Below are 8,055 nucleotides of genomic sequence, written 5' to 3' on the forward strand. Positions count from 1 at the left end.
GGCAAGGTTGAGGCGAGTGGGCAGTACCCTGGGGTGGCTTGAGGAAAGGGACCCCAGGAAAGGACCGCCTTGAGAAGTGCAGTCTTGCAGGCATGGCTGTTGCTATGTTTCAAGCAGCCCCATGCAGGCTTCGTTTGATTCTCTCTGGGATGGGATACCCCTGCATGGGGGCTGAGACTCCCTGGCACCACCAGGCTGAGATTTTTTTTTCTCCTCCAGGAAAGCAGGTGGCATTAATAAATAAACGGAGACGATTATCTCCCTTGTCCATAAGCCAAGAATGTTGACCTCCTTTTGCCCCTTCCCAGATAAGGGCTGCAGATCTGGGTCAAGGGAGGGCCGGCACTGAGCAACCCCACATGTAAAGTCCCTCTGTTTAGAAAGCGTGCCTCCTTGTCTTTCGTGTGTCAATAAAAGAATAGGGAAGGGGCTTCCCTGGTGGCGCAGTGGTTGAGAGTCCGCCTGCCGATGCAGGGGACGCGGGTTCGTGCCCCGGTCCGGGAAGATCCCACATGCCGCGGAGAGGCTGGGCCCGTGAGCCATGGCCTCTGAGCCTGTGCGTCCGGAGCCTGTGCTCCGCAGCGAGAGAGGCCACAACGGTGAGAGGCCCGCGTACCGCAAAAAAAAAAAAAAAAAAAAGAATAGGGAAGGAGCTGCCCCCGCCCCACAGCATCCCAAGTGAGGTGAGAGAGCTGTGATTGGCTATCACAGTGAGCCCACAGTTGCCCCGGAGGAAAGCCATAAAAGCCATGGGCATCTCCCCATCTTGGGTCCAGAGCACCACCATAAGTGTCGGCCACCCCAGGAGTGAGCTCCGCCCACCAGCTCTGATCCCCAAGGCCACCTGCGCAGGTGGTTAAAGAATCCATCTTCCAAGGAACAGAAGCTGCAGGTAACACCCGAACACAGTGTTGTATTCCAATTGGAGGGCACAAAGGACCACAGTCCTCTTGGCCAGTTTCGGACTCACTGAGATTACAAAGGAAGTTCAGCCTTGCCCAGTAGGAGGGAAAGCCCCTACCCTGGCATTCCCGGGGTGCAAGGCGCTGAGGAAGGGTCTTTTCAGATGGCCATCCTGCCCCTGCTGTCCTAGTGGTGACCAGGGGAAAGTTTTCTGGCCACCCTTGGACGGGGCAGCAGGGAAGGGGGACTCCAGGGACAGAGTCAGGACCTCCTGGAGGAATCTTGTTTAGTTTGATGCTGACCTTGGAAGTTCCAGGTTTTATCTTTCTAAGGATCGTTCTTTACAAACTCTTTCCTCTTCCAAGTTTCAAACCCTGAAATCCTTTCCGCTGCCATAACCTCTTTACCCTCCACCTTCCCTCCCACCCTTTCCTTGGACTTACTTCCCCTCACTGGGGTTCCCCATCTCCCAGCCCCCTCCTTCCTCCAAATCCACCAGGACCCAGTCTTCCAAGAGCCCCTGGGCGAGCTCATCCTGGCAGTACAGTTTGTAACTGAGGATGCTGCTGGTCACAACCTCACCAGTGACCAAAAGGTGGTCCGAGCCACCTTACCCTGCCCCTGTTAGTCTTTTTTTTTTTTTTTTTTTTTTTTTTATTTTGGGCTGTGTTGGGTCTTCGTAGCTGCACGCGGGCTTTCTCTTGTTGCGCTGAGCGGGGGCTACTCTTCGTTGCGGTGCGTGGGCTTCTTATTGCCGTGGCTTCTCTTGTCACAGAACACAGGCTTTAGCTGCGTGGGCTTCAGTAGTTGTGGCACTCAGGCTCAGTAGTTGTGGCTCTCGGGGTCTAGAGCTCAGGCTCAATAGTTACGGCACACGGGCTTGGTTGCTCCGTGGCATGTGGGATCTTCCCGGACCAGGGCTTGAACCCGTGTCCCCTGCATTGGCAGGCGGGTTCTTAACCCCTGCGCCACCAGGGAAGTCCTGTTAGTCTAATCTTAACACAGCTTTGGGAGAATCTGGGTCACCACAGGCACAGTTATCTTTCTGTTGCTTGTGAAATGCTTTAACAAATATTTCTGATGCTCAGGGATGCAGAGGCATGCGAGTGCGGTGGCATTAAACTCTTTACTAGGACTCTAGGGCCCTCCATCACTCACCCTAATGCCCCAGACCTCTGGGAACCCAATGGGAATCCTGACACTGTCTGGGGAATGCTGGGGAGCTGCTGATCTCCATTCCCCTGTGCAGGTACCAGAGAGCTCTTTAAGCCACTCCCACTGATTTCATTTCATTCAATAAGTATCTATTGAGTTGGCCACCATGCGTAAGGCACAGTCCTATCCTGTCCTATCCTCTCTGCCACCTCTGAGCACAAGTAGAGTCCCAGGTATCCCACAAATCCTGCACAGTAATTTCCTAAACTTATCTGATTGTAGGCATCTTCTGGGGGGTCTTGTGAAAAATGAAAGATTCAGGAATTCCCTGGCGGTGCAGTGGTTAGGACTTGGTGTTTTCACTGCCGTGGCCCGGGTTCAATCCCTGGTTGGGGAACTAAGATACCACAAGCCGTGGTGAGGCCAAAAAAACACCCCCAAAATAAAAAAGACAGATTCCCAGTCCCCAGCCCTGGAGAACCCTGACGCGGGAGGTCTGAGGCGGGCCCGGGATCTGTGTTCACAGCCGGCTGGGAACAGGACAAACATCCTTCTGGAACTTTCAAGGGCTCTGTCCATCCACGTCCCAGAATATCTCCAGGAGGGCAGGGATCCAGTGGGACTGAGAAGGAGGGTGCGGGGCCCTGGGCCGCCTGTCTGTGCTGATCGCTGTGTCGGATCTGTGGCCCCTCCTCCACGCAGGCCACTTGGATTTCTGCCTTGACCTCAGAATCACTTCTACCTTTTAAGGGTAATCTTTTGTGTTTTCCTGACTTTGTTTCCGTGTTTCCCCCTGGACCACAAACTCCTGGAAAGGAGAATTGTTGTATTTTTATCTTCATGTTCCCGTCTTTGGGCCCAGTTCTTGGTACAACCCAGATCTCCGTTAAATAGTTGTCAAATAAATGAGTAAATGGTGCCTGGGCATAGAGTGCCCCCTGGTGGAGCCAGAGAGCATGGCAGGATCTTGGATCTTGGCTGGAACAGTCAACCTGGAGGGACATGTCCTGGCCCTCGGGTTCAGGGCAGCCCGTCCAAGTGTGACGTCACGTGGGGCTGGGGTAGAGGTAGGGGTCCATGGACAAAGTCTGAGGGGAAGGGGTGGGCTGCGCCTTTGAAAGATGTGGCTTTCCTAGGATAGGCAGGGCTGGCCAGACAGTGAGACCCAGAGTCTACACTCTTAATCACCCTCAGCATCCATCTATCCATCCATCCATCCATCCGTCCATCCGTCCATCCATCCATCCATCCATCCATCCATCCATCCGTCCATCCGTCCGTCCGTCCATCCATCCATCCATCCATCTATCCATCCATCCATCCATCCATCCATCCATCCATCCATCCATCTATCCATCCATCCATCCATCCATTCATTTTCAGAGCCACCTTTATGGATCTGACCCTGTGGAAGGACTGGGGATGGGACACCAAATCCCCCAGTCACGTCAAGTCCCCCTGTTTGAGCCCTCTCCTTCTCGGGAACGTTTTGGTGGTCTAGGGGTTAGAGAGTGGCTCCCTGATTTGAGTTCCCCGGCAGACTTCTGTGCTTCCTCCACCTGCTCCTGGATGTGTCCAGGGTTTGTCTGAAACCTCTTTTCTCCCCCTGCAGCATTCTCTCTCCTCCCTCTCCCTCAGAGCATGATGCCATGCCAGGGCTCCACCCAGACCAGCTGAGTGTGAATCTCCAGGTGCAGTTGGGTAGGGAAAAGGGGGAGGGAGATGGAGGAAGTGCTTAGGCAAGGATGTTTTAAGAAAGCTCCCCAAGGGACTTCCCTGGTGGCGCAGTGGTTCACAATCCGCCTGCCAATGCAGGGGACATGGGTTCGAGCCCTGGTCCGGGAAGATCCCACATGCTGTGGAGCAAGTAAGCCCATGTGCCACAACTACTGAGCTCTCATGACACAACTACCGAAGTCCGCGCACCTAGAGTCTGTGCTCTGCAACAAGAGAAGCCACTGCGATGAGAAACCCACACACCGCAAAGAAGAGTAGCCCCCGCTCGCCACAACTAGAGAAAGCCCGCGCCGCGCACAGCAACGAAGACCCAACGCAGCCAAAAATAAATAAATTGGTTAATTTTTTTAAAAAACCTTGAGGTGTAATTGACGTAGAACATTATAAAAAAATTTTTAAAAGCTCCCCGAGAGATTCTAATATGCATCCAGGGTTAAGACCCCTGCCAGCTTCTGTGTAAACAAATGTGGTGAGCGGAATTGGGAAGCCGTACCAGGATTATGCCTCTTTCTGCTTCACACCACCAGGCCCCCTCAGTGCTGTGCTATGTCTCCTACCCTCTCCCCCACGTATATACAAACATGCACTCTGCCCGTGACAAGAGCTGAGCCTCCTGTTATCTAGACCTGGAAACCTCAGCAGCGTTTAAGCTTTCATCCTTGAGTCCCTGTGGCCAGAATACATCCTCAGAAAGGGCTTCCTGTCAGCAGGGAGCCTTGGGGTGGTACAGCCCTGAACCCACATCCTTGCAGTGGAGGACGTTACCGGCAGGCGAGGGCAGGGGTGTGTGAGACCCACTTCCCTGTCTCTGCTTCCCAACCGGAGGTGAGGCTGCTCCTCCCCCACACCTGCAGCCTCAGCCCCACCCCTCCTCTAGAACAGTCCAAAGGAGGCAGGAATTGGAGCAACAGCGTGCCCACATTAATGGGGCAGCTGGACCGTCCCAGGCTGGCCTGAGAGCTGGTGGTCTAGTTGGGCATCTGAGCCCCTCCTGGTCTCACTGGCTGCGAACCAGGAGCCCGAGAGACCCCGGAGCCTGAGCTCTGGCATCTGCCATCCCTCCTGGTCTGCGAGCTGGGCACCGCCCCGTTTCCTTCTCCATCCCTTCCACCCCTTCTGCTTTCATCCCCTCCTTCTCCACCACGGAGGGCCAGCCTGCCTCTCTGAAGGCCCTACATCTTCTTTCTAAGGGACTGGAGCCTTCCTCTTGCTCCTGGTCTACTGGCTGGCGGATCTGGAAGGATCAGTGCCACACACCTGGATACCCGGACAGAAGCCTCTCTACTTCCTGACTTGCAGAGACGGGAACAAAGTTACCTGCCCCAGAAAGCCGGCAGTTTTGGAAATCACCGACAGATGGCGACAGGGGCTGCCCATGGCTGGCCAGTTGCGTCTTTGCCGAGGTTCTAAGGAAAGCAACTTCTCTAGTCCCTGCTGCACTGCTTCTTGGCTGACTGACTGGTATTCCCTGGTTCCGGCCACCTTGGGAATTAGGACCAGGCCTGTTGGACCTCCCAGCACTGCCCCATAACCTGCCTGTTCCAAGGCTAGGTTTGGTCATCTGGTCCACCCCAGTTCCACTGCCCCTACTCACTCCCCTCCCCGTCACCCTGAGTCTCCGGGGGCCCTCGTGTGTCCCCTTGGGGCCAACCAGAAATGGGACAGACAAGCAGAGATGGAGCCAGGTGGGCAGACAGGAGTTGAAGCACAGAAGGCACTGGAATTCAGAGTGTGATGGAGCGGATAGGCATGGTTTGGGCACACGGAGAGTGGAGGCCTGGCCAAGGCAGTAAGTAGATCTTGCCTGCAGCTCTACCGACAAACAGCAACCGCACCCCTGCACTTAATTCCTCGCTCCCCAGGGAGAGCGAGGTACAGACACTCATCCCCTCTGTTGAAAGTTTTTTGATGACTTTATCTCTGGCACCTTGACAGCCTCTCCTGTTCCCTTTCAGTTTTGCAGGAAGGAGGCAATCAGCTCTTTGATGTAGAAGCGTTTGATCAGGAAGTGGGGGAGGGGCGGATGGGGGGGGACCCAAGGAGAAAGGCAGGCCGGGGTTAAGATGATGGATGGGGTCAGGGTGCGGTAGAGAGAGGGCCTTCTGGTTCCCTTCACAACGGGCTTCAACTTTGTTTTTTAAAAATTTAGGTATAACTTACCTTCCATCAAGTTTACTCCTTTTAAATGTATAATTCAATAATTTCTAGTCCATTTACAGAGTTATACAACCATTACCAGAACCCAATTTCAGAACATTTCCTCAAACTTAATATTGACATTATTTTCAGTGAATTTCTCCTTAAAGGCCCAGAATTTATGGGACTTCCCCTTCTGGGAAGGAGAGAAGGTACCTTTCCTGTAACTTGACACCGGGGTCCCGTTACCAGCCCACACCATGAATTAATATTTTTATAAATCTTGCAGCTGTCTAAAGAATAGTCCAATTTCTTGCTCTGTGTGTGTGTGTGTGTGTGTGTGTGTGTGTGTGTGTGTGTGTGTTGCATATCAAAAGCCTTGATTTGTTAAATGCTGTAATTTTCATTAATCCTTTTTTGGAATCTCTTCTTTGGGTAAAGTACTAAGAGGCTCAGAAAACAGAAGTGGGCTAGACCTCTCGGGTCTCAGGCCAGCACAGGAAAACAAAGATGAAGGGAACACACAGGACTCAGGGCAAGGTGAATCAGCGCTTCTGGCTCTCTCTTTCCTAACAGGCAGCACGTACAATACACAGCCTGCTGCCTTGGAACACGAATGCAGAGACGGGCTTTTCTATAGTTAGTGCTCCCCTATAATGAAGTGCTGTTAACGCTTGGCTTGCCTGCAGTGGTCCTTTGAAACACACACATTCTAGCAGCTTCTGGAAATGTCTGCGAGGAGGTCGCTGTGGTGTGGTGGAGACAGATGAGCAGTGAGGTCAGGATGGTTACAGGGGTGCTGGGGGTGGGGAGGAAGCTTCTGACCTTCCTGAGGCCTTGGGAGCTGGGGTCATCTTCCGCGTGAAACTCACACGTTCAAGCCCAAGGCCAAGCGTGCCCCTCAATGTCAAATATTAGAAGTTTTTTAATGGACCACCTGCTGTTTCAAGCCCCCCACCCCCCCTACTCTTCCTCAGCACAGGGGCAAGGGCCGCCAGGGACAGTTTTGTCTTTGCCTGGGGCGGCCCTTGGGAAGAAGGAGGAAGCAGAAGGTGGCGGTGGTGGTGGGGAGGCAGGAGGGGGACGGGTACTCCCTGGCAAGGTCATCAGTTTGGTTCCCGTGGCCTCATCATCCTGTTCACCATTGTGCCCCTGGCTCAGCAGTTTGGGCAGCTTCCACTGCCTTCTCGAAGCCGGTTCTTTCCCTGCCCCGCCCTGCCCTGTGCAGGCACCACCCTTTGAGTCATGGGTCATGGTCTGGTGGACAGAAGTTTGGGGATTACTACGGACAGACGTGGGTTCTTACAAGTAAGTTATCTCATCTTTCTGGGTTGTGAGGAGTAGAAGTGAACACATGTGCATGACGTGTGTTGAGGAAACAGGAGAGTAAGTGATGGACCAGCCCGTTCACGTCTCTGATCTCATTTTAAGCCTCCCGTGAAGGGGGCAGGGCGAGGAGTAGTGTTCTCATTTCACGGAAGGGGAAACTGACTGAACAAGGGTACCCAAAAAGCCGGAATGCAGCTCAGGGCCGGGACACAAAGGCTGGACCCTCCCCACTGTCCTGTCCCCATTGTCACAGTCAGGGGTCCCCCGGAGGCCGGCTCCCCTCACCCACCCCACACTTTCAGTCCTGCTCCCTGGAGAGATCTCAGATTATTACCTGTGGTTCAGCAGAGATGCTGGAAGCCAGCGCTGAGAGAAGGCTGCCCCCTTAGACCCCTGTCCCTCTGTGCATCCCTGGGCAGCTGGGAGGGGGCTGTTTGTCCGTGGCGCTGCCGGCGCTTTCCCTTCCAGGTGTACAGACCACTGGCCTCTGCTTGAACCTAGTTTGAGAGGTGACTTAGGAGAAGTGCACGTCTTACGTGCTCGGTTGGATGGATTTAACGCGCTCGCACCATTTTAAGTCCTATCCCTGTCTTCTCTCTGGGGGTGGAGTTTGGCAAGAGGATGAGAGAGAGACCTCGGCGCCCTGGCCTTCTCTGGATTGATCTCCAGTCCGGTTTCCCTTCCCCAGGACGTGCGGTGGGCATGTGAGCATGGGGCGATGGGGGCCCCGTGTGGTCCCCGCTTTCGTGAGGCCTCACAGTCTTTCCATGAAAAGGAGGGCACGCGGTGACACCT

The sequence above is a fragment of the Phocoena phocoena genome, chromosome 19 (genome assembly GCF_963924675.1).
Source record: "Phocoena phocoena chromosome 19, mPhoPho1.1, whole genome shotgun sequence".
NCBI classification, from domain to species: domain Eukaryota; kingdom Metazoa; phylum Chordata; class Mammalia; order Artiodactyla; family Phocoenidae; genus Phocoena; species Phocoena phocoena.